This window comes from Alligator mississippiensis, chromosome 2, assembly GCF_030867095.1.
Source record: "Alligator mississippiensis isolate rAllMis1 chromosome 2, rAllMis1, whole genome shotgun sequence".
Classification (NCBI taxonomy): Eukaryota; Metazoa; Chordata; order Crocodylia; family Alligatoridae; genus Alligator; species Alligator mississippiensis.
In genome coordinates, this window is record NC_081825.1 from 293,387,551 (window position 1) to 293,413,205 (window position 25,655).

Consider the following 25,655-nt stretch of genomic DNA (forward strand, 5'->3'; position numbering starts at 1 on the left):
GTTCTTAAACCTTGGTTGTCCCATACCCTTCTTAAACTTCCCACTCTTGGTACCATCTGTGGAGCTTTCACCACTTGAAGCACTAACTAGCTTAGACCTCCTGGTCTGCAGATGCCATGTTTTTAGATCTTTTTGGAACAGGACGATTCGGATTGACTAGTAATGCCTATGGATACTTATGCTCTCAGCTCTCGTGCCTGAAAATGAAATGTCATTAACCCCCTATTTTTCTGGAGAAAGCCTGTCCTGAAAAATGTTCCTGTGAAATTAGGAGAGAAACTTTCTTAAGTGCTTCCAGATGTACAAGTGCTGCTGAGGTTCTGCAATGGAGCATCGTTTGGAGGAAATTAATATAAAATCCACTTTTCTCAATTTTCACTTGGTTACAACAGCTGAACTTCAGTCAGCAATTCATGTTCAGTTTTGGGCTGTTCATATTGACTGGATGGAAGGTTGGACAAGGCCAATTGTATTTGGACCATTGCATGTATGTCAGAAAACTTGGAGAAAACAAAGCTAGGCTTAGAAGCATCTCAAATATCCACATCATTGTTAAGTCCAAATGAGTATGTACAAGATACTCCTTCCATTCACCTCCTAAGATATGTGAAACTCATTGAATTGTTGCTTGGTGGTCTTACAAGCCACACCCCACCTCTCCCAAAGCAGTGTTTCAGGATAAAGCAAACTAAATAAAATTAGGCTGACTCTCAGATTCTTTAACCATTTACTTTCAAAATATATACCATTTTTCTAGTGCTTCTTGTATATAACCGGTGTTAGATGAAATACTGGTATCAGAGCAGAGGTAAGAGTAAGAGTAACTGTCAAGCAAATAGCTTATATTGTTGAGACCAAACGGGTGATTCCAGGCTTAATAGTGGCAAGAGATTTAGTATAGCCCAGTCCTGTGTACTGCAGGGTAAGGTGTCCTCAAGTCTTATGGAGGTCAAAGTATGTTCTTGCAGAAGTGAAGAAGGGAAGGAAGCTCCTGATGATTCAGAAAGTGACAGTAACTTTATCTGTTGCTACTTGTGTCATGCAGTAGAGGGGGGGCCTTGCCCTTTCTCTAGAGCAGTGCATTTTGCTTGCGCTTCTTCTTCCAGATGTCTGCAGTATGTCAAGAGGAGGTAAGGAGTGTTTTCTATTCCTAAGAGCTTAGATGTTAAGAAAGCTGGCTAAACTGTTGCCCAAGATACAGTTCTTCTGGGATAGCTCCAGGGTTGAGCTGCACTGTGATTCAGACTTTATCATTCTGTCTGCTTCACAGGGTCACAGAAATTAAGGGCTGGAAGGGACCTCGAAAGATCGAGTCCAATCCCCCTGCTGTAGGCAGGAATACTGTTGAGATCAAATGATCCCAGCAGGGTGTCTGTCCAGTTGTTTCCTGAAGACTTCCAGGGTTGGGGCTGCACTACCTCCTTGGGAAGTCTATTCCAGATTCTGGTCACCCTTATCGTAAAGAAGTTCTTCCTTTCATCCAACCTGAAACCATCCTCTAACAAACCATCCTCTTATACTCCTCCCTAGTTGTTTGTCCAAGTTTCCACTTATAAGCTGCTTTTCTGTGGTTTAATCTACTGAAGAGTTCCCTGCTAAGCCAAGCTGGTCTTCTGCCATACTTGCTAGTCTGCCTGCACATCGGGATCTTTTGTTCCTGCGCTCTCAGTAAGGCTTCTTTAAAGTATGATACCATCTTACAGTTCTTGGATTAATATTTGATTACTGCTTTTATTCTCCTGATCCCTTGGCTTCAGAGTTGAAAAGTGAAGGAGGAATACCTTTCACAACTGGTCCGGCGAGCAAAATCAGTGGGAAGCCAACTGCTCCCAGTGCACTTGTGCCGTGTCCTCAGGGAAGCTTCAAGTGTAGCTGTACTCAAAGGGGTGCCGTTTTGCTGTTGATTTGCAAGGTCTTCCAGGTCAGGTTTACTGAGCCTACAAAGGAAAGCACCAAACGCTTATGTAATGCTTGTGTTACTTGTCAGTGCAGTTATGTTGGAGGCAAGCGCCCATCGCTCGTTGTTCTATAAACGGGGAGGTAAAGAAGAGAGAGTTGAAGTGACCTGAGCTAACCCATAGGCTTGTGCCTGGCCCTGGTCTCCTGAGCCCAAGGAATCTTCCAGTTATGGAGCTGCATTGCCTCAGGGATCTGTAGGGCTGGCACTTAGAAGCCAAACAGGATCTGAAACTGGGTTCCAGAGAGTGACTGTCTCTGTAGAGCGTTTCTTCTGTCCATAACGATTCCTCAGTTACCTCTGCCGCTGCAGCGGGTAGGGGGACGGTCCAAGTCCTGAAAGCAGTCTTTTCTCCTTGCAAGCCAGTCTGGAATGTTACTGTTTTAATGCTTAACAATGTCATGGCCAAGTCATGTTACCTTGAAATCGGGCCTCAGCTCTGATTCAAGTCTTGGAGAGAAATTTCCTCTTGTCTTTGCTGTACATGTAGCATGTAGGCGATGGGTACCCTTTTAAAAGCTGCTATAGGAAGGGAGTGACAGTCCTGGCATAACTAAAAAGCGCAATCGGGGCTATTTCAAACCATGCCAACATGGCAGTAGCCCTAAAACCAGGGGTATGTGGCCCTAAAACTTATGTGGTCTGACAGGCCAGATGAGTTTACAGGGAGGATGAAGAGCAAGATGATTGAGCCCACAGAACATTCCTCCCTCCCTTCCTCTGTCACTGCCCCAGAGCATGCTGGATTCCGTGCCCATGGTGCCCGCTCTGGCTGTTTCAGATTGTAAGCCTCGCACAGTGCTTGCTCCAGCCAGTTTGGGGCAGCTGTCACATTCAGTGCAGGTCCTGGAGCAGGCGCTACGTGTGATGCAGTCCCAGACTGGCCAGGGCCAATGCTGGATCTGGCACGTAGTAGGAGCTATGGGTTCCCCACATACTGGATTCAGCATGTGCTGCAGACTGTCTGGGATCCGTGCTGCACATGGTGCCTGCCACAGCCCATATGGGATCTGCGCTGCATGCAGCAAAAGTCCCAGACCAGCCAGAGCAGGCACTGGATTCAATTTATTGGGAGGGACTGGGGAAAGGTCCTGGACTGACCCCATGCAAGTGCTGCAGGTGATGCATGGGTGCGTATCCCAGGCCCTTTGCATGGGGTCAGTCTAGCAGGGGCTGGAGAATAGGGCTCCATGAATCGGATCTGGTCTGTAGATTATATCTTTGACACCCTTGCCCTAAAAGATTATTCTGGGACCTGGGAATCATCTGAGGGTAGCAGTGCCCTGGCTGCACCCTGGGATTTGGGAGGTGTTTCTCTGAGTCACTGGGACCATGCCTCTTGCTGGAGGAATTCTGGAGAGGCATGATAGTTTCTAGTTCCTTTGCTCATACAGTTCCTGTGGGTTTGAGAGCTTGCTGCTACTGCCAGTACATGCCACAGCAAAGGGAGTGCTTTCACTGTATTGTGTGCTGTGTAAGCATCTGCCCAACTAGGTGCCAGAAACTGGCAATACCAACTCTGAACAGCAGTAAGGACTGTGCTGCTTTCACCCCAGTCGGGGATTCTTGATAACACTGCCTGAACATGGAAAGTACAGGTGGAAGGAAGCAGAAAAGCAAAGAAAAAAGGAGCGAGTCCTGGAACCTACAGACATGTAGAACTTTGTAAAAATTCTGATTTAACTCTGTGCACCAGACTTCCTGGAGAAGCAGTATAGGAAATACCTCCATCTCTGGTTACCTTTGTTTAAGGTTATTTTCATATGTGTAGCTTATGACACGCTGCTCTTGGGATTGGGTTGCATGTTAAATTTAGTAAACCTCTTTACAGCTTAGTGTACATGTAAAATAGACTTCTTAAAAAGTAGCTTGCTGTGTCCTTTTGTGGGTTAGTGCAATACAAAAGGCAGGATGACTTTGTCCCTTTCAACTGTAGTGTATGCCATTTTCATTTTGGTTTGAACAGCTATCCTTAAATATTTTTCACCTTTAAAATACTTTTAAAGGTTTTTATAGTTCAAATATTTAAAGGCTCTCTTAAAAATGCTATTTTCTCTAAGATATTATTACAGTTCCTGTGCTCTGCTGTTCTAGGTAAGCCAGCAAGAAGTGCTGGCTAATCAGTTGTCATGCCCTGCAACTGACTAACTTTAAAATCTGTTGTGAATTATAAGTAGCATATTTCCATTATAAGCCTGACTTTTTTTTTTCTCATTGCCATTTCCTTCCTTGCTTCCCCTTCAAAAAGCAAAACAAACCTCTCGAGGCTTTTTTTTTTTTTCCTCCCTGCTCAACTGTGGCATGTGTAGTTCTGGGGTCAGGATTTGTTTTCACTGCGTTTGAGGTAATCGGATACACTTGAGCAATTGAACAAAAGCAGGAGGCAGTCTGGTTTAGATTCTCTTAGGTAAAGCGTGATATGCAATGTCGAGTCCCTCCCCTCCATATTGAATTCTCTGCACAGGCGAGGTGGCGAATTTTGATAGCTGTGATCCTTGTGTATGGTTCTGTGGAGCTAATGATCTCTCCAGGTCCCTTCTGGCCGTGCTTATGTATTATGCATGTATAATAAGATTACTGAGGAGCTCCACTGATTGGGAAGCATGGAAAGACTGACCCAGCGTCAGCCCCTGTCACTGAACATCTTGAAGTGTGTTGCGGGGCAGGAGGGTTTCCTCTTCCCCTAAAATGCCTAAAAAAGATTAATTCAGCTGAAGTTTAAATTTGTGTGTCTAGTAAGGAGGGGGGATCGAACCATATTTAGGGCACAGAGTAAGAGGGGGGAGCACTTACCAAAACACTGGGCAGATTTGGAGTTAAGTATAATTCGAACCTCTGGAAGCATGGCAGTGAATTTTTTGAGATCATCTAGGCCAGCTGTAAGTTTGCTCCAGTTGTGATGCAGCCAAGCAGTGCTTTGATTGGAACTATAATGATCCCTCCTGTTCACGGGATAGTCCTGCCTTCTGTCACTTAACCTGCAGAAATACTTCCCCAGTCCCTGACTAGGTGTGCTGTGCTAACGCTGGTCATTCCTGGCATTCATGGTTTCCACGTATCAACAGTACAAACCAGGGGTCTAAGAAATTTCTATATACAGACTTCTTGACTGGATCATGAAAAGGAGGCGATAACATACAGGATCCAGGGAGAGATGTTGATGCAGCAAAAAGACATCTTAAATGATGCAGCAAAAAGACATCTTAAATAGGCATACCTGCCTATGCAGGGGGTCGGACTCGATGATCTATTGAGGTCCCTTCCGACCCTAACATCTATGAATCTATGAAGAAATCTTCTAAACCTCACACACAAACTTGCTGGATGTGTGAGCAGGTCCCTCTGTGGCAACACAGCAGGTCTTTCAGATTTGGTAATGGGAGTAGTTCAGTAAGTCCAGATCAAGGCACTTCCAGGTCCTGTACTGATGGGGTTTTTAAGCCGCCTCCCTTCCCCTCGCCCCTTAATGGCGTGTACTTTCTCCACTCGATTAGTAGTGCCACATGAATGGGAAGATCCCAAAAGTAATGATGGTGGCTTGTTGAACTTTGTGCATATCTGTGTTTATATTCTATAAAAATACAGGAAGTATAACTTGGCTGATGCTTACAGTAGGGAATAATTCTTAACTTGTGGAGTTTTTCTTAAACTTTCCGAACAATTTACTTCGTGGTGCATCTAAATAACACAAGTAAGAAAATGTAACCTTTGGAGTCTAGCAGCACTGATTCTTCCATGTCAACTGGCCTGAGACTTCATCTCTTAAATAGCAAAGTACAATATTCTGTAGTATGGTGTATTCTTTATGAGGAAAATTGAAAGGATGGTGCACTATTGAAAAGTTCAGTTCTAGAGTTCATATTTGATATGGAAATTGCTGACACATGCACTGGTGCAGCATCCAAGTAAAGATTTCCCGAACTGTTGGCTCAGCAGATTCAGTCTCGGAGCAGAAGGCCAAAACATCATCTTTCTGGCTTGAACATCACTGCCAGCAAAAAAAAAAAAAATCTATAGAGTCCAAAATTTCCCTTTGGCCATATCTGGCCAATGTGCTTTCCACTCAAGGGTTTTCATGGATATAACTGAGGACAGTGTTTCATCCTCCCACTAGAACTCTGAATTAACTATTATTAGTGCATCACCCAGCCTAGAATCTGTTCACTCTGAGCTGTCTGCCTCTGCAGTGCAAAAAAGGAGGAGTCAAATAGTAGTAAAACATACTGTTGCCTAAGAATGTATGACTATAAATGCCTTCCTGGATCACTGAATCTAGTGCTTCCTGTTCACAAGTCACCATATCACCCTCCCTTTTCTAAACTGATTGAGATCCTTCTTACGGTAGTCGAGTTTCCTTTCCCTCCCTGTCCCCTGCAGTCCCCGTCTCCATTCCTACAATTTCTAGAAACATTCTTTTAATTTCCAGCCTACATTTATTCATGGCCAGTGCATATCCATTTGTTCTTGTTCCAGCGCTGTCCTTCAGTTTAATCCCCACCTCCAAACGTATGAGACACAGGAAATTGATCTGTTGAGTAATGTACCATTTTTACTTCACTGCCCTACTCTGAATCATGTCTATCTGCTGAAATAGGACTATGGGAATCATAAATAGTGCATCTTGCAGCCTAGCCAAGCTTACACTGCTTTTAAGCATTAATTGCATTAGTTTTTGCATTTCCTGAATTGCGATTGTAGGGTGCATCCTTAACCCTTTATCAGCATGCTTTTTTTCCCTTTGAACTTCAGAAGTTTGTGTGGACAGGGGCAGGGAAAGTGTATGGACTGCAGAGTGGGATGCGAATTATAGAGTCCTAAGGTTAACTGTGTTGAGCATCTCCAGCAGCCCTGTGAGTTCCTAAGCCAATGGCTGTTGTGTGCGTGGTCATGCAATACATTTGCTTAGGACACACCTGTTAGGTCATCTTTCTGCTCCTTGTGCTTGAATCTGTACCCTTCAGGTGGTCCATATCCTAAACCTAAATTAGCCATTAAAAATTTAGCAAAGATACCAGTTAAGAACTATGGATTTCTAACCACTTGGAGAATTTTGATCCTTCAGGTGGTGGAAGCAAGTGGCTTGGTTTGGCTTGGCTTGGTCTTGCTCGTGTTGTATTTTGCCCAGCAGCGTCTTCTGCCCGAGAAGTGAATGAGTGTTTTGAAAGTTCCTCCTGGAAATGGTATTATGCTGGAGACTGTTGCAGGTGATTTGTTTTGTAATGCTGGTACTGTCTCAGTATTCACAGGGACTTGACTGTAGTAATACAGTTTCCCTTTTTTATGGAAACCTCAGACCTCTCTCCTGCTCAAAGCTGTGGCCTTAAAGTGCACATAGGTCCCAGAAACACCCCCCAACACCCTCTTCCCCAAATAAAAAAAAAAAAATTGAAACCCCAATAAAAAAGATCTGGGTCTAACATGCAATGTGATCCTATAACAGTTGCTACCTTGCTCTTAATTACTCTTAGACTGTCTCCAAAGTAGCTTAGGTAGGTCACTCTGGATACTCTGCAATACTTCAGATAGTTAGAGCCTTCCTCTCCGTAGAAGTCGGCTGTCAGTTACTCCTTTCATCAACCGTTGTGTAACAATAGGATCATTGAATCTCTGAAAGGTTAACGAAGCAGTCTTTGTCAGTCCCCCAGTCTCTTTGTACGGCTGTGTGAACAGCAGACTGAACAGAAATAATAGTAAAATCTTGTTGCTGAAATGACCAGGGTCAGCATGCCATACTGCTAGGGTAAAGAACTGTTGCAGCTTCAGTTCTCTGGCTGTCAAATTGGGTAGACAAGTACTACTTTCCCCATTGCATTGAAGAATGCTGAATATTAGTTCAAAGAAATCTTGTGTATTTAACAGTGTAATAGCTACAAGGTTTTAAATAATCACAGTGGCTTCCAGTTCAGTGTTAGAAACACCTCGTCATAATGATTTTTTTTTTGGTTCCCCAAATCAACTCATAGATGGGTGATCTGTAATCCCTAATTATGAAGTGGTGGAGCACTTGGAGTAAGAGCAGCAGAATCCCATCACCCTTTTCAGAGGGCAAAGGGGTATTTTCATGCTGTGAGAGTCCAATATGTGAACAAACAGTGAACTCTTGAGTGCATGCTGTTGGGGCAAATTGCTGATAGGTAGGAATCGTCAGTTTTTTTCAACCCCTTTCCCACCCCCCCACCCCTCCCAAGAAAACCAAGAAATTCTTGAGTTGAAGTCAGGGGGAAAAATTGTGGTAGCTTCTTGAGGCTCTCAGCCCTGTTTCTGCTGAGCACAATCTGAACTTGTACTAGACTCCTTGCCCCAGGGAGCTGAGCAATAGATGAGTTGTTAGGTGGGTGACACATACAGCTGACAGGAAGCAGGAAGTCACTGTGAGACCATTTTGAGTGAACTGTTGCTGTCTATCAGGTGCCTAACGGCTGTCGTGTTTATCTAAACCTGTGGAAAGAGTGGCAGGGGAAAAAGCTTGAACAGTTGACAAATTATTGGGGAAGAGGAGGAAACGAATTGCATTGCAATGTTTGACTGTGGACAGCATTGGTGTCTGCACAGGAGTTCGAGGGGTAGAGTTGCTGCATTCACCCTAGAGGTGGCACTTGCCTGTTTGCACTTGACCACCGTGGTCCTGGGCTAACATGACTAATGTGAGAGCCTGCTTGCCATATTGCACCTTCAGAGCATACATTGCAGGAGGCACTGTGGTCCCCAGTTACCTTCTCCCTTCCTGTCTAGTGTGCCATAGGGAAGGCAGTTACAATATGAGCATCTTGGTTTCAGTTGCCAGCACAAGTTCTTCCAGCAGTGGAGTTCAGACTAGTTTAAACACCATTAGGGGGTCACTAGATGCTTAGCTGAACTTTTTGGTATGACCAACTTTTGGGTTCCAACTTGAAAAGAGAAGCATAATTTGCTATGGCCCTTCCTTAAACAGCATAGACCGTTATGGTTTTCAACGTACGGTCCACGGACCCCTTGGAGACTGCAAACTATGTCTAAGGGGTCTGCAGAAGGTGACTATGATCAATCAAAAGTGTGACTACCCGCACTTATAATTCAAAGGGGTCTGCACCTCCATTTGAAATTTCAAACATGTCTACACCTCCATTCAAAACTTTTTAGGGGTCTACAAATGAAAAACGGATGAAAACCACTGGCATAGATGTCTTGTATTTCATTCTTGTTTGGGGTAAGAGGTGTATAGATATATTGGTCCATATCATATCGGTACTGATAAAAGGAAAATTAACATTATTGGTAATCGGCTTTTTTTGGCTGGTGCAGTTGATAATGTCACCGACATGGGAGCTTGGAGAGCAGCATCTGGCCAGTAAGTTTGTGGGAGGGGGAGGGATGTGGGGTGAAGATTGAGGCTTCCTATGGTGAGGGAGGGAGTGGGGCTAGGGCAGGGGAGGCACTGTCCAGCTGGGGTGGAGTAGGATGCAGGATGGAGCTGTGGGCAGCTCGTCTGGGGTGAGAGGGGGTGATCCCTCTACTGTATGTACCCCTGGGGAGGCATGGGGGGCATGTGGCTCCCGGATTTGTGTGCGGAGCGATGGCAGGCTGCCCACTGTGGGCTCGGGACCATGGGCTGCAGTGGTCTCTTCTGGCAGGGGGGCTGAGGTGGGGCTGCGTTCAGGGTGGGTGGGTGGGTGTGGGGTGGGTGGTGGCAGTGGTGCTGGGAGGGGGGCTACAGAGTGGACTACAGCCACCCCAAAACTTGTTGTAACCGCCCTCCCAGTGCTGTCACCTTTTGCCCCAAGTGCAGCCCCAGCCCAGCCCTCCCACTGGGAAGAGGCCGGCACAGTGGCCCCTGGTCCTGAGCCTGCAGTGGGCAGCCTGCTCTTTCTCAGTGCACAGATCTGGGGGGCACATGTCCCCCATGCTTCTCCTGGAGGTACATGCAGCAGCAGGAGCCACCCCCCTCCCTGACCCCCACGCCCCCAGGATGAGCTGCTTGCAGCTCCATGTCTCACCCTGCCCCACCCTGTCTGGGCAGGGCTTGCCCCTGACCCAGCCCCATTCCCTCACCATGGGGGCCTTGATATACCCCCCCCCCCCGCCAGTAGACTTACCTGCCAGGTGCTGCTCTCCACATTGCCAGGCTGCATGTCGGCTATCGGATCAGTATTGGTTGATATGGCCATCGGTATCAGCCAAAAAAGTCTTATCAGTACACCCCTAATCAGGGTCTTAAGTCTTTGCAAGGCAGAGTAAGTCTCTATCTGCTCTGAAGCCAGTTGAAGTGGGGAAGGGGCAGTTTTTAGTGCCAGCCGGGGGGTTCCAAGCTGAAAGGAAGTTTAATCCAGCACTAGACCACTCTAGTGCCAAGGGGGCTTGATCGAGGAAGCCCGCACTGCCTGTTCCCCGGCAGGCACTGGCTAATGCTGTCGGTGTGCGTTGGGGCAGTTGTACATAAATGGACACCTGTAAGAACCAATCTTTTCTCAGTTCCATGTTTTTGTGGGAGCCTGGCTCCTGGGGCAGGACAGGTCTCTAATGTTTGAGCAGTGCTTACATTAATTCACAGTGCACTCTTTGGAAAAACTCAGGGGGATGCTCGAGAAACACAAAAGCAAATACGCTCAACTTTAAGCCCCTTCCAAGAATCCCTTTGCCCAGCATAGATCAACTGTTGTTCAGAGGTGGTACAGCTGCAGAGATGTCTTCCAAGTCGGCTTCTTAGTTGCAGCGTTAAAAATACACGCTGTAATTTTCTTGGCTTATACCAAAATATATTAACGTGCTGATACTTCGATTAGTCACTTCCTTTCCCCATTTTGAAAGGTACAAAGGGAAAAGGAGTGCGTGTGCTCTAGCTACACAAAGCTCTAGCACATCAGCTCTAGCTACACAAAGACTTTACTTATCACTACATTTCCTCTTAGATTTACTGTATTGTTCTGATGATAATTTATGGCTATACCTAATTTCTCAAGTCACTGTATAAGGTAGATCTTGCCATACTCAGGTTTCTTCATATTTAAATTTGAAGAACATTGGGGAGAAACACAACTACAGATTTTCATGCTGAACATATGGAAATGCATGAAGCCAGCTCCTTTTCTTGTTTGTATTTCAGTATGTAACACGGATCACCTGGAATGCCTCTTTCAACTTGGCTTTGAAGCAAACCATATGAAGTTCCCAATGGCTGTTGCCTTTTAACACCTGTTTCTCTTTTGACTTGTATTTCCCTTCCCTTCCCTTCCCACTCCGCCCCCCCAAAAAAATAAAAATCTCCAATATGGTTTGTACGTGACCTTGTCTTACGTAGAAAGAGGATGCTTAAAACTGATGGACAGTACCTTAATCTTGTAAGGTCTTCTACATCTTGAAGCTTGACTGGGCAGCATTTTACTTTGGAGAAAGTACTGGCAGTCCAACTGTGGATAGACTTGTTCTTAATGGCCAGAACTTGCCTAAATATTCCTCTGAGTAACTTGCTAAAATCTGCAAGATCACACGGGATCTTGGGTCTGTTATTCCTGATGGTCTTCATCATCAGCCTGACTCTCCATTATTGCCACAGCCAGCCTTGGGTAGACCTTTGTGACAGTTACCACTGTCTGGGCCTAACCTCATGCAGTTCCTCATCCCAACTACCAGAGATTTCAAACTTGTATTCCACGGCCTTAGAAGGAACTCAGAAGAACAGCACAAACCAAAGCCGTGGTAATTTAAAGCCAAGTTGAAGAGAAGTGCTGAGTCAGTCAAGTTGCAAAACGGTTCCCCTATTTTTGTTATGTTGAAGCCCAGAAAAGGGGAAACCTATATCCTCAGAGCTGTCATAAAGAGCTGGACATCGTACAGGTGGGAGAATTGCTCTTATCTCTCTAAATTTGAAGCAGTCATGTTTGGTGTTCGGAATTTAGGGGTGAGCCAAGTACAATCAACAAGATGTTTGACAAAGTGGGTGCTGAATGCCATAGCAATTAGGGTGTCTATATACATGCTCCAGAGTGGAGGGAGACTCAGAGCCACTCTTATTAAAGTGCCTGCAGCCTCGTGTGCATGCCGCGTCCCGCACTTCAGAATGGCAGCGGGGGTGCTTTTAACTAAAGTTTGTTTGACAAGCTTTAGTTAAAGTGCCCCAACCACCACTTTGAAATGTGGGGGACACTGAATCCACATGATGCAGAGGCTGCTGGAATGCGCTAATTAGCACTCTCCAGCAGACTTGCAGCAGACTCAGTTAACTGAGTCTGCTCTGATACATGCCAGTTAACATATGACGGATCTCTGCTCCGACGCGTGTATAGGTTCCCTTAAGGTCCACCAAGTAAAGCAAAATAAGCCCTGGGCCTGTTTTTTTTATATCTTGGGGATTGTCTAGAACTAGAGGTAGGCAGATAGAGATTTTCATGGCTGATACTGATAGCTGATTATTCTCTAGGCATATTATTCAATACCAATCCAGTAATTGATTCACAGGAACACAGGTGGGCTGCGTGGAGAGCAGCTCCCTGAAGGTAAGTCTGTGGGGAGGGCAAGGGGCGTGGAGGGAGGCGGATCAAAGCTCCCAGGAGGAGGGAGAGAGTGGGGCTGGGTGTGGGCACTGCCCAGCCAGGTTTGTGAATAGGACTCTGGGTCTTTGGCGAGCAGCAGGTTGGAGCTGTGGGCGGCTTGTCCAGGGGATCAGCATCCTAGAGTTTAAAAATGGTGGTGGGGGTGCTTGAACTAAAACTTGTCAAATGAGCTATGGTTCAAGCACTGCCACCACCATTTTTAAGCATGGGGATGCTTTTAGGGGTGGAGCAGACTAGGGCAAGGACAGAGGCAAGCTGCCTGCTGTGAGCTCGGGGCTCTCCACCCTGCTGTCTTTGACCCAGGAACTACATGCTGGCCATGTGTCCTCTGCCCGCCTGGCAGTGGGAGGCGCAACTTGCCACCCCTAATGCTGCAGGGTGGGCAGGGGATGCGTGGCTCCCAGGGCAAAGGCAGCAGGACGGAGAGCCCCAAGTCCACAGCAGGCAGCCTGCCTCCCTGCACACACATCTGGGAGGGCACGTTGTCCCCCTTTGACTCCCCAAAGGGTGTGCAAAGTGATAGGGAGCTGCCCCGCCCTTCCCACCCCTTTTGCAACCCCTGGACGAGCTGCCCCACTCCCAGCCCTGGCCCTGGCATCTCATTCACCATCCTGGCTGGCCAGCAACCCCTGCCCCTGCTGCACTCCCTTCTTTGCTGTGGGGGCCTTAATCTGCCCTCCCATGTCCCTTCCCCTCCACAGACTTACCTGCAGGGCGCTGCTCTCCATGCTGCCCAGCTGCATTCCTAGCCATGTGCATGCTGCGGCGTTTTGGGGGCCCCAGCCAGAAGGCATGTTGTATTTATCGGTACATTATTGGCTACACCGGCCAAACAAAGCTGATAATGTTAATTTTCCTTTTATTGGTGCTGATCTGATTCGGCGCTGATATATTGGTGCACCTCTACTAAACACAAGCTATTCTGCTTTATATGAATATAGTTTAAGCCCTAAAATTCCATCGTGTAGATACACATCTATACTGGCATTAGTGTATATGCACGTGTGGGAATGAGAATAAACTATGCCATGGTAAGACACCTTTTTTACTGATAGAGGTGTGCCCTCACTGTCAGTTGTACTAGTAGGATTCTGTTAGTTTAAAAAAAAAAAGTTCCTTAATCAAGGTAGTTGGACAAAAAATGTGTGGGCCAGGCTTTAGATGAACAATTTCCATGTTTCCAGCATCTTATGTACTGTAACCGCCTGGCCACATGAGAGAAACCCTCAGTTTATAGAGATCTGAGCATAGATCTGAGGGGGAGGTGTGCGCTTTGAGTATGTATTTACACAGCAGACCGCAACTAAACTGAATGAACCAGTATAGTCTTTGTGGGGGCAAATAATAGCTTTAAGCTTGTGCAGATGATTTTTGTATGTGATAAACAGGTGGTTGTGGCCTGTCATGTCAACTCTGCTTACACAAATTTCTATTAACTTTCCAGACAGTTTATCAAAATAACCAAACACTGATGGCTTAACTTTTTTCAGAGCTGCTGCCCACCTGCAGCTGTTTAGCACTTCTGAATATCAGACCCAAGAGATCTGGATCAAATTTTATCTGTTTTAAATTGTCATGCTATTCAGAGTCGGAGTAGAAATTAGGGTTCTCCCAGATATTGATACACATCACATGCAAAATTGCTCGCTGATCAGATGTTTGTTAACCTAAACGCATCCATTGCTGTAGATCAAATAGCTTCACTCTTATTTTAGCTTTAGCATATAACCCTGCCTTAATGTGGAAGTGGTTAGTGTGGCTATTTTGATAGAAGGCTCCTTTTGGAAGAAACAAATTTTAGCAATGCCTACAAACTTGAAATTAATGGCTGAAGTAAGAACAAGCTGCAAAGTAAACAATATACCTTTGAACAAAATGGCAGAAGCCATTCATTGCGAGACAGCTAGGTCAGACCGACCGCCCTGAAAGTGAAACCGTTTCTTGTTAGGTGCTGTACTTCAGTGGAAAGCTAAAGTACTCCTGAAAACTGGCTAAAGGCACTGCTGCCTGCCTTGACAGAGCAAACAGAAAACAGATCCATCTGCTGACTCCCGTGAAGAATGAGATTGTATTACTTCCTGTCTTGTAGAAGCAACGCGGCTCTGGGAGAGCAAACTGAATTCTTTCCTTTCTTGCATGTGAACAGAATCCTTAATTGGGTTTGAAGTGCACTGCCAACTGCGCAGCTCCTCGATTTTTGTCCTTCCTGCCAGTACTGTAAAGATGTGCTCAGAGCAACAGGGTTTCAGGGGTGTGACCAGGAATGTAATTTGGCCTTTCAAATTCCTGCGATGTTATATCTGTGTGCTATAAACTGCAATCCAATTTGGACTCAGCTGGAAGCTCAAATCAAGGATTTCAGTCTTTACATCCTTTTGGCTTTGATGGTGTCTTGGATAAAACTTGCAGGTTAGTTGAAGGTCTAAGATAACTTGAAGTAGAAAGCTCTCATTTAGAAAATCATCCTCTTCCCAGATGGTTGCAAAACTGAAGAGCTAATGCAAGTAATTTTGCTTTTTGCTTGCCAAGACAATCCCAAAGGAAAATCATTAGGTCTCCCACCTTTAAATACTGGATGCTAAATGTCTCTGGGATAGTTAAGAGTTTCTGGAAGCATTGTATGTGTGGAGGGGGAAGGGGGCTCTCTATATCCCCAAGATACCAGGGAACTGGGGTGTAGGGGTTGGTTTTTCCTGCATCCCTGAAGTAGAGGGAGACAGGGATCCCTCTGGTCTCTGCCAGCTTCCCCAATATGCCTGGCCTTAAAGAAGCTGTCCATTTAGTTAAGCCTGGAACAAGGCATAGATAGCAAATCAGTACTTCTGAAGTCATGAGCAAAAGATGCTAAAGGGATTTTTGTACTAGCAGGTAATAACTTGGGCTAGGGACAGAAGTTGCACATAAACTGGTTGAAGTGATCAGAAACTGGTTTAAATTGGTAGCCCAATAGAAGTTTAGTGCATATAACCCAGTTTCAAAATAGCCAAAACTGGTTTCAGATAAACCTGGCTGCATGTAGTATCAGACTTAACTGATTTGGGTCAAACTGGTTTATGGAACTTCTGTCCCAGACCCATTCCTGGTTTAAGTTAAATCGGAGTCCCCCAGCATCCCAGCATACTCTGCAGCCCTGGGCTGGACTGTCTGCTCCAGAGAGCAGGGCTGGCCCTGCCCCTCCGCTTTCTAGCAGGAGCAGGGGTGGGAGCATGGCTAGATGCCGGCCTGGAATGGCCTCGAGGTGAAGTGGACAGGGAAGGAGTTTATTTCCCCCTTCCTCCTATAGCTGTGGTCTGCCAGCTCTGGCCACCACTTCCACCGCTTGCCTCCGGCCAGGCAGTCCCCAGCTGGGGTTCCCCAGGGGGAGAGGGGAGGGAGGGGGGAAAGACTGCCACCCTGCCCCGCTTCACCCCAGGGGACTCTGCCCCTGCCCCTGGAGCGGTGAGGCAGGGGGACCCTGACAAGGGCAGCAGCCCCTGTCATGGTGACCTGGGGAGCGCAAGCCTCTCCCCATTGGGGGGCTGCACTGTGGGCAGAGCTGCTGCAGCCTGCGCAGGATGAGCAGCGGCAGTGCTAGGAGGGGTTTGGGGAGCTATGGCCACCCCAAAATTCGACTTGGCCCCCGTAGCCAGCCCTGCTAGCCTTGCCACCGTCTGCCCCACACACAGGCTGCAGCAGCTCTGCCCACACCACTCCTGCCCGCAGTGCAGCTCCCTACTGGGGAGAGACTTGTGCTCCAAAGGACACCATGGCAGGACTGTTGCCCTTGTCAGGTGCCGCCCCCCCAGCAGGGGCAAGGGGGCAAGGAAGGTTTATTTCCACCTCTCCCTCTTCGGGGGGACACCAGCCAGGGTCTGTCTGGCTTGGGGTGAGTGGCAGAGGTGGCAGCCATGGCTGGCAGACCCTGGCTGCTGTCCCCTGGTGGAAGAGGGAACAGAGCAGGGAATAAACCCCCTCCCTGCCCTCTTCGCCTCAGAGGGCCATGCTGGCTGGCATCTGGCCATGCCCCCGCCCCTGCTGCTGGAGCGGCAAGAGGGGAGGGACCCTGACAAGGGCTGTTGTGCCCGGGCCAGTTGGACCCTGGCTGGGGTCCCTGGTGGGGGGAGAGGGGAAGGAGAGGAGGTATAAGCCCCACCATCCCTGCCCCTTTGTCTCAGGGGGCCATGCTGGGCTGGCATCTGGCTGGGGGCCAGGGTCTGGCTATGCTTCCTCTTCCCCCTCCCTCTCTGCAAAAGCCTGGCAAGGGCTGCTTCCCTCTTCCCCCTCCAAGCACACCCTGGCTGGGGTCCCTGCAGGCCCCGGTAGGGTTTAAACCCCTCCCCAAGGATACTCGGGCCTGCCTGTGCCCCCTCCCTCAGCTCAGCTTCCTTCTGCCACTAGGGAAGGGAGGGCTTGATCTAGCGCCTCCCGGCTTCTGGCCTGAGCTTGTGCAGGCATGTGGCTGCATTTCTGGAATCAAAGGAAGTGGATTCACTTGCTTGGCGGTGCAGTCTACGCAGGTGAGAGTAATCTGCAAAGATTGAATCAGTTCAGGCTGGGGCTTTTTGAATGTCTGTACTTAGCTTTAAAGAATCTGGAGGAGGGTGTTGGACATGCATTGCTCTGAAAACCAAGAAGGTTTAATGTATCTGTGGAACAGGAGCACTAGAAAGACAATAATCTTGTTTTTTGGTTTTTATCTTCCTCATCCAGTGCCTCTTGTGACTTGTTTCCTTTTTGTGCATCTGTTTTAAGTAAAATGTTGGTGAGAGGCAAGGATTTTTGTGGGTGATTATCTGTCATTGGACCAACTGCATGGTTGGGGTAGATTTAGATGAGCTTTTGAATGCCGAGCAAGCTGTTTAAGAGGGGTTTGGGTTTCATAGATAGAAGATGGATATCTGCCCCTGTGTACTTATGCCTTGTTGAAATTTTGCTTATGGGTACAGATAGAGAAATTTATATTGAAATAAAAAGGAAGAGGGGACTAGCCATACGTCAGCTGTTCCACATGTCTGCTCTTATCTTATAGTAAGTGGTTGCTAAACCCTGGCAGCTTAATGCTCATTGAAAAAGAGCTAAGTTATTACAGTTTAGCAATAGGAGAGGATCATGGAATGGCTACCATGGATCAGCTGATGCACGGTAACTACCTCTCTTCTTACTTGTATCGCTTGCCTCTCCAGCCTCTCAGTTTTTGTTTTTTGTTGTTTTGGTACAACTTGTCTGCCTGTATCCTTGGTTTAAGAATGGATATTATAGCTTCTACTTTGGCTATCCTTCTGCACCTTCCTCAGTCAAATTTACCTGAATTACCTGGCTCTAGTAGATATTATAGATCATGGGTAAGTTGGCTGTATTGTCTGTGGTTCCTCTCGACAAAATCAGTTGTTTATTAGATCTTGGTGCTAAAGCTGTACAACGTTATAAAGCTCTTGGCTGATTTAAGGGCTTCAGCCCTTAGTGTTGCAGCCTTTCTCTTTTTCTGTTCTTTTCTTTTTTTAATGCGTGTACTTAATTTCCGTAAAAATATGTTTAAAAACACTCACTGACATTGAGCATACTTTTGAGGAATTTAATAAACAATATCAGCATGTTAAAAAAAAAAAAAAAAAAAAGTAAAGCGACGGTGGGCAGCCCAGCAGATGGTACGCACAATGGCATGTTTGGAATGGGAAATATTTACCTTCAGGGTATTTGGAGTGCTGAGATTATTGCGTTCAGCAAATGGTTTAATTGGATCAGCTTAATCAAGTGAAGAGCAGAAAGATTTATTGACAAGTGTTATTTTCCTCCTCCTGTTTGTCATTACTGTGAACAGTTTGTGGTTTTTTTAAAGCAATGTTAGAGTAACTTTTAAACGCATGCGAATAAGGCTCCTAGTCTTCCCAGATGCAAAGGTTTGAGCCTGTAGGGGCCTGAGATTAATATATGATCTGGACAATACCAGGAATGCTTTTGGCTTAGGGTAAGAATTTCCCTTCAATACGAATGTGCTTAGTTTTGAATACCTTTTTGCACTCTTCAACTTTGTGCAATTTTAAAGATAACCAGGAAAAGCACTTCTAAAACAACAAAGCTGGTGCCCTTTTTTCTTGTAAATTTGGCTTTTAGAAAGGGCTGGAACATAATGGTTGGAATGTAGAGCCTGATTTTATTAGAGGCACTTGCCACCTTCGGTAAAAGCTGATGGTGCTGAATCTTTAATAATGCTGTATTAGTGAAGAAAGGACTTGATAGTGAGCCTCTGAAGTTAGCCAAGTGTTAGTAAAATCAAAACATGTTATACATAGTGTAAGATCCATTCCTGTCCTAGCAGCTTTATTTTCACTCCGCTGCCTGTGATGTCATTTCCACTACTGTAGCTCTCCAGTCACTAGTTTTCGAGTTTAAACAGGATGTGAGGTGAGAGAAATAAGCTTGACCTACTTTAAGTTTGCAAATAACCTGTACTAGCATAGCTAAGTCGATAGAGCCACCTTGGGTATCTTGCAGTCGTAGCGAGGCTGGGAAATGTTTCTATTTAATGGGTGAAGAACTGAAGCACGAATCTGTTGAGTGATGGACTGGTTCCAGGTCACACTGCAAGTTTATGCAAGATTCAATACTAATCTGGATTTTCTGAGTCTTAGGGTTGGTGCACTAAGCACAGATATGACTTCTTCAGAAGACTGGGGAAAATAAAGACTGCAGTAAAGCTGTTTTCAAGGATTTCTGTGCAATGGGCATGGGTGGTGTATCATACAGATATAAAATATGTATCAAAATAATGAACTTCTGTTAAGATCCTCTAAGAGTGGCCAACTTGCAGCACACATGCTATAAATGACATGCAGTAGATTATGGAGGGGGACAGGTAGGGCAGGGAGCAGAAAGAACAGTGGATTTTGGGAGCTCAGGTAAGAGCAGCAGATCAGGCTGGGGAAGGGGATAAGAGTAGTGCTCAGGGAGAGTTCAGGGCTAAATTGTGGCATTCTTGCCAGAAAGGTTGGCCCCCATTGCTCTAATTGGTATAGATGGCCCATTGGTGAAACCAGATATACCTCTAAGTAACTGTGTTTTAAATTAATTAAATACTAAGAAACCAAATAAACTAATGTAAGTTGTAAAACCTTGCATATTGAGTAGTTATTTATGTACAGAAGCTCTGAATCTCTGCTACTGGGCTTGCTGTATGTAGTATGGTTGGAGTGCTGGTGTAGCAGTGATGGTCCAGGAAATGTGCAAGAAGCAGGGGTTTTGTTTTTGGTGATATCTTTTATTGGACCAGCTGTATACTTGGGAGAGATCTTAGACAAAGTGTCGTTCCCATTGGGCTTGCTGTCAGCACTTAGATCTTCTAGGTGATAAAGGTGCTACAACCCTTGGCAACAATGGCTAAGTACAAACAGTAAAAAAGCCCGAAGCTGAATTAATTTAGTCTCTGCAGGTTACTCTGAACTACAGAGATTAAACTCACTAACAAGTGAAGACATTTACTTTTTGTAGCCACATGCCTGCAGTGACTCGGGCTAGAAGCCGGGGGGTGAGGGTAGGGGGTGATGATTGATCATGGCTGTCTGGCATGTAGCCAACAATGGCTGTGTTTTCCCTTCTGCTTCCTGCTGACCCCCAAGGTCTCTGGGATTTGCAGTCCAGAATCACAACAGCAGGACACTTGAGGGTTGTTCATCATTTCTTCCTGCTTCCAGGTGCTTCTGGGATTTGTAGTTCAGTCACGGCCAGAAGTAAGTTTAGTAGGGCGGGGCAGGGCAGCTCTGCACTCTGGGGAAGGTGAAGTTTAACCCTCCTCCCTGGCCCCAGACCCCAGCTGGGGGTTGCCAGGGGATGGCAGTCCCTGCCTTTCCCTTCTTTGCTGGAGCAGACAGCCTAGCCCAGCCCAGGGCTGGAGAGTATGCTGGGGGGCGGGGACTGACTTAACTTGAACCTGGAAGGGGTTTGGGACAGACATTGCATAAACCAGTGTGAGCTCAATCAGTTAAGTCCAGTACTACATTCAGCCAGGTTTATCTTAAACCAGTTTTAGCCATTTTGAAACTGATTTGTGTGCACTGAACTTCTGTTCTGTTACAGGTTTAAGCCAGTTTCTGATCACTTAAATTGCCTTATGTGTAACTTCTGTCTCTAGCCAAGAAGGTTCCTGACAATTCTAGGCTAAAACCTTGATTAAAGATGCTGTGGGATGAAAGTTTTGTCCTTGGCAATTTTTAATGTTAACTTTTGGTTGCATAAAACTCCGGAGACTATGTGGATGTCTAGGCCCATGTGTGTATGGTGATCATACTCGTAATGTACTGATTTATTAGCTAGAAGTCAGTTAGAATTGTTTCATCTTCCACAATAAGTTAATGTCCAGGGATTTAAGCTGTGGCACAGCTGTCAAACATTTTAACCTCTACTTAGAGAAACTTGAGTTTCATTTGCTAAAAGTTAACGGAGCCTTATGAAACAGAAGACACAGTGTTAACTAACTTCCTTGCCACGGAGGAAGCCAAGTGTGAACAATCATGTTGTATTCCAGTTTATAAGTGGAGTAATTAAACATTTTCTGTGGTACTGGCCTAGCACAGGGGAACAAAAGTGAATAGTCTTGTTAATTCAAAGTGAAAACAGTAGCTATGTCTCAAGTATTTGTAAACAGGGACAAAACACAGTTCATTGCCCTCTTCAGAATGCCCAAAGGGATGCTGTTAAAAGATGTGGAGTTCAGACTTCTGAATAGCAAGGTACCTTTCCAGGTGGAGAATATGTGGAGGGCTTTGGGAAAATCACCCTGGTTATTTACTGTTAAGTGCCTTGATAAATTGGAAGTTAAACTAGAAAAAAGGAAAAGAAAATCTTTAAGGTGAATATTTGCTACCTATGAAATGTCAAGTGTTTGGTTTTTTTTTAAGCTGCTCATTAAAGTGAAAGGTGAGCTGTAAAACTTTGTGCTGCTTCCTAGCAATGAGGGTGAGTGTTTCGGCAGCCGGAGCAGGGTGTGTTGTGTGGCTGTTACGGGGTGGGCAAAATGCGGCCCGTGGGCCGGATGCAGGCCACCAGGCATTTCTATCTGGCCCGCAGGGCCCTAAAAAATTTAGAAAATTAATATTTAGCTGGCCCTGGCTGCCTGTCATGCAGCCCCCGATGGCTTGCCAAAACTCAGTAAGTGGCCCTCCACCCAAAATAATTGCCCGCCCCAGTCTAGTACCTAGGAGTGTCCAAACAAGGGTGGGAATGACGCATTTCTCTTTTATAGAACTGCCTTTTGCCAGCCCTGTTGGAGGGGAGTTGGGAATAAAGGTTACTTCCTTGAAAAGTATCTATGGTGCCATACATAAAATGGAATAGGAGTAAATTTAGTTTCAGTAAGCACATTAAAATAGTTTGTAAAACAATAACTTTTTAAAAATCCAGTGATACTTTTGACACAAGCACCTTCTGTATCCCAGCTCCCCTGCTACTTACTATTGCTTCTTTTCTCCAGCTTGGCTTCCCTTTCTCCTGAGAGGCTAGGTTTGGTAAGAGTGAAAGGGAGCTCCAAACATGAAAAACCTTTATAACTGTCATTTTTTTCTGATGCTGAAGGAAGTCTTTGTCATGCTGTGTACACTCTAATTACAACCCCATTCTCTGGAAGTTTTATTAGAACCTGGCAAAGTGAAATTATGGCTGAGCTGTCAGATCAATGTTTTCATCAGCCATGTCTCTTGACAGGCAGACTCCTCTGAATGCATGGTACTCCTCTGACATGTCCACTGTGGGCATATCCACTTCAAATAGCATCTTTGTGCTTTTTATTTCTTTCTGAGCCATTCTTCCGTAGGAAAGGCAGCCTCTGGATTTTGATTACTGAATCCCGTTGGCCTTTTCCCATTAATTCTACATGCCTCTGATCACAGAACTCGGGGTGGAAGCATTCTTTTGCTCACGCTCCACTTGATTTTGTGAGGAACAAGAGTAGACCATCAGCAATGCAAGCCTGAGTCTACAGAGATTATGAAGCAGTGGAAGTCGTATCAGTATGCTTTGGATACTATGCGGAAGGCTTGGTAGCTTCAAGAGATTGCAAATTTAGCTTCTGTGGTACCTGAGATCAGTAATGTTCCCTCCAGCAGGTGAGCTTGTCGCGCTCAACGAAACCAACTTCCGCGCTTGTAATCAGACTTTCAAACTTGGAATCAGACCCTCAAAAGGCTTTGTAAATGCCCCCCCCCCCCCCCCCCAACCTTTTTTGTACGCCTTGCTGACAAGCAGACATTTGAGGGCTAGGTCTGGGAACAGACTTGTTTTAATTCTAATTTCCAAAGCATTGTCGAGGCCTGGTTAAAACATTAAACCAAACTAAAGGCTGGTTTTAATTACATTCCAGAGCTTACGCAACTGGAAACCTGAATTTCCCAAGCTGCAGGGCTGTAATCGCTCGTGACAGTTTGTTTCAAAGTGCCCATGAATCAGAAATTAGTCTACTTCACAGGCAGAGGAAATCCTGGGCTGGGAGGGAAATAGCAGTGAAACTCCAGGCGGACCAGAATAGCTGTGCTAACACAGAGTTGGGGATTCATCCCTGTACATATTCCCTAGTACAAAAACTACTCTAATGATGTATTTACGGATATCCTTGGGCATTTTAAATATGCTCACTCTCTTGTTCCACTTTTCTTGCTTTAAAACAGCAGCTTCCTTCTGTGCGTGTCTGGGAGCATTGCTCTTTGGCCTTGGTGGCCCACTTCTTTATGGAACAGAGAACTCCTAAATTATTGCAATGCCACTGCATGGTGCTGCAGCACCAACTGGGTTCAGTACTATTTTATATGATGTAGTATCGCTGTCAGAATATTGCAGTGCAATGCTGAGATCTTGGGCTGTGGTTTTGTGGCTGTCTGCAGCTCCATCTGACAGTTTTTTCTTTCTTTTCGAGGAGGGACCTTTTGCAACATTTATCCCTTTGCTTAACATTGTATTTTCACTCCACTGGAGTGCATGCTGTCAAATATAGAGAAGTATAGAGTGGGTGAGCATGTCTCCATTTTCCCTAAGCTTGGACATTGGAATGAATGTGTGACCTGAGAAGCAGCAAAGTGTGTTTCAGCCTGGCAGAGATGGGCATGTCCTGAAAGAGTATTCTCAGGGGTTAGGTATTGAAAACTATAACGACTGGTGTAATTGCACGTTAGAGAGAAATTTGCCTAATTACATATTTACTTGAGGGATTAGTGTCTTCTGTAAACATTCAGTATTGACACTGTGTAAGAGCTGCTTCCTGATCTGGTGCAGGAAATAGCTAACGTTGGCAGCTTGCTAAGACAAGTAGTTGATGTTACAGGAGCACCTGTAGTCCAAGGGAATGATACCAGCCACCCCATACTTCATATCATAGTTGCTCTCAAGCTCATAAACTCTCCCACAGAAGATGATCATTTTTGAAATTCATCCATTACATCTTGCCTCCAGCCCAAGTTTGACAGGGAAGTCGAGTAAAAATTAGGACGACTTTGAATGGTAAAACACCATAACTTCATGCTTTTTTTTTTTAAATTATGTTTTAATCATAGACTGGATCTGCCATTTTTTGCTTTTAAAGTGTGTCAGCAAGCACTTGCTGTCTAATTATGTAAATAACTTCCACAGTACCTCCTCTTTACCCAATTATTTAATAAATTCACTTGCCCCAATCTCTTTTTCCTGGAGGCAGGCTTCAACTCTAGGGCCTCCTCTGAAATTAGGGAATCGGCTTGTTAGATGAAAATTAGCAAGTAAAATGCTAGCTGGTACTAAATGCAAATGCGGATGAACATCCAAAAATACATTTATCTCATGCTCCTGAAAAGCTGCATAGTCCTGCAAAGGAGCTGTCAAACTCTGTACCGGCTTTGTTGTCATAATCTCTTAAAACTAGTAAAACAATTTGAGTCGGACGTCCGTATTCCCACCCTCTTGCGTTCCTCCTTCCTCCCCTTGCGGAGAGGGCAATCTGATGTAGTGCTTTTGGAGCGGAAATTAAATATGAGCATTTGTTATATCCCACACTAATTGTGGAAGGGAATGATTTTATGGCTTACCAGAAGCAGGTTTATTAGAAGGAGCCAGTGAAACGTTTTATCTGCATTCTTGTATTTAAGTTGTGGTAGAAAAACGATCTGCGCGGTGTTTGCCTGGAAAGGAGGGTTATGTTCTTCCCTTGTGGTTACCTTGCTGCCTCTTATCTGTGACTACTGCCTGCGCCAAATTTCCCCAGCTCTTTGCATGTGTGTCAGTAATCCCAGACACGGAGACTCTAGAACGTTTTAGTAATTTTGAAGAACATTTTTGTATATTGACGGCATTTAGGAGGATATTAATGGCGAGTGAACCCTGTAGTGTCACGAGCAGGAGGAAAAATTGTGTAGAGGCTGAATTTTTTACTTGTTCATTTCCAAATAATCTGGGAATTGATTCTTTAAGTGTAAATGTTTTTTTTTTTGTAAGGATAGTGGTGATACTGTGACCATTAGCTGGATTCCTTTGCATCACACCCTTCCTTCAATCCATAATTACTAGCAATCTGAGTTCTGAGATAAGGGGGATAGACTTGAAAATATTTAGGTGACATTCAAGCTTTGTTTTTTGAATAATGGTAATTTTTATGTTTATAGGTGGATTTCCCCCTTCCCCTGACCCCCTCCTTCAAAACCAATCATCTAAAACAGCGTTTGAAGTCGTCTTTTTGGGGAAACCTGATTGTACGTAAAAGTACATATCTGTTCTGGGTACCAAGAATATATTTTATTAGAAAGTTGATTTAAAGAATAAGGTGGTTTTAAATCTAATATGAGGTCCAGGTTTCTGTCTTCCCTTTGAGTTGTGGATGCCTGGTGAGGTACCAAGGCATTTCTCCTTTGCGTACCTGCTCCAATGCATATGGTTGCAAGGGCAGCCCTAAATTCTTTTGCTTCTTCATTTAGTTTGCAAAACTAAATCAAACGATCATGTATTTGAACATCTAAGATGACAGGGAAACCTGGTATTTGTGGGTTTATTGAACTAGTACATGTTTTAAAATCTGGGTTTTAGAGCTAAGGAAAATTTTAGGGGAAAGGTCTCTCAGAAATCTTTTGAAACGTGATTTCATAGGAATGGTAGGAAAGTAGGGCTGGAAGGGGCCTTATCAGTCCAGCCCCCTGCCCAAGACAGGATCATCCCTGGCTAACCCATCCCAGCTAAGTGTCTGTCTAACC

General features: G+C 45.4%; 1 protein-coding gene across 14 annotated transcripts in view; it reads left to right on the forward strand.

Moving 5' to 3' along the window:
- The window catches only part of KTN1 (kinectin 1), a 99,447-nt gene that overhangs the window by 6,876 nt on the left and 66,916 nt on the right, over window positions 1-25,655 (forward strand). Inside the window, exon 1 of one of the 14 annotated variants that reach the window (XM_059723334.1) lies at window positions 17,527-17,604. The exons of 12 other annotated variants lie outside the window; for them this stretch is intronic. The gene's annotated coding sequence lies outside the window, so the exon portion shown is untranslated. Of the gene's footprint in view, window positions 1-17,526; window positions 17,605-25,095; window positions 25,161-25,655 lie in introns of those variants that run through there. One more of the 14 variants, XM_059723333.1, reaches the window with a different exon arrangement.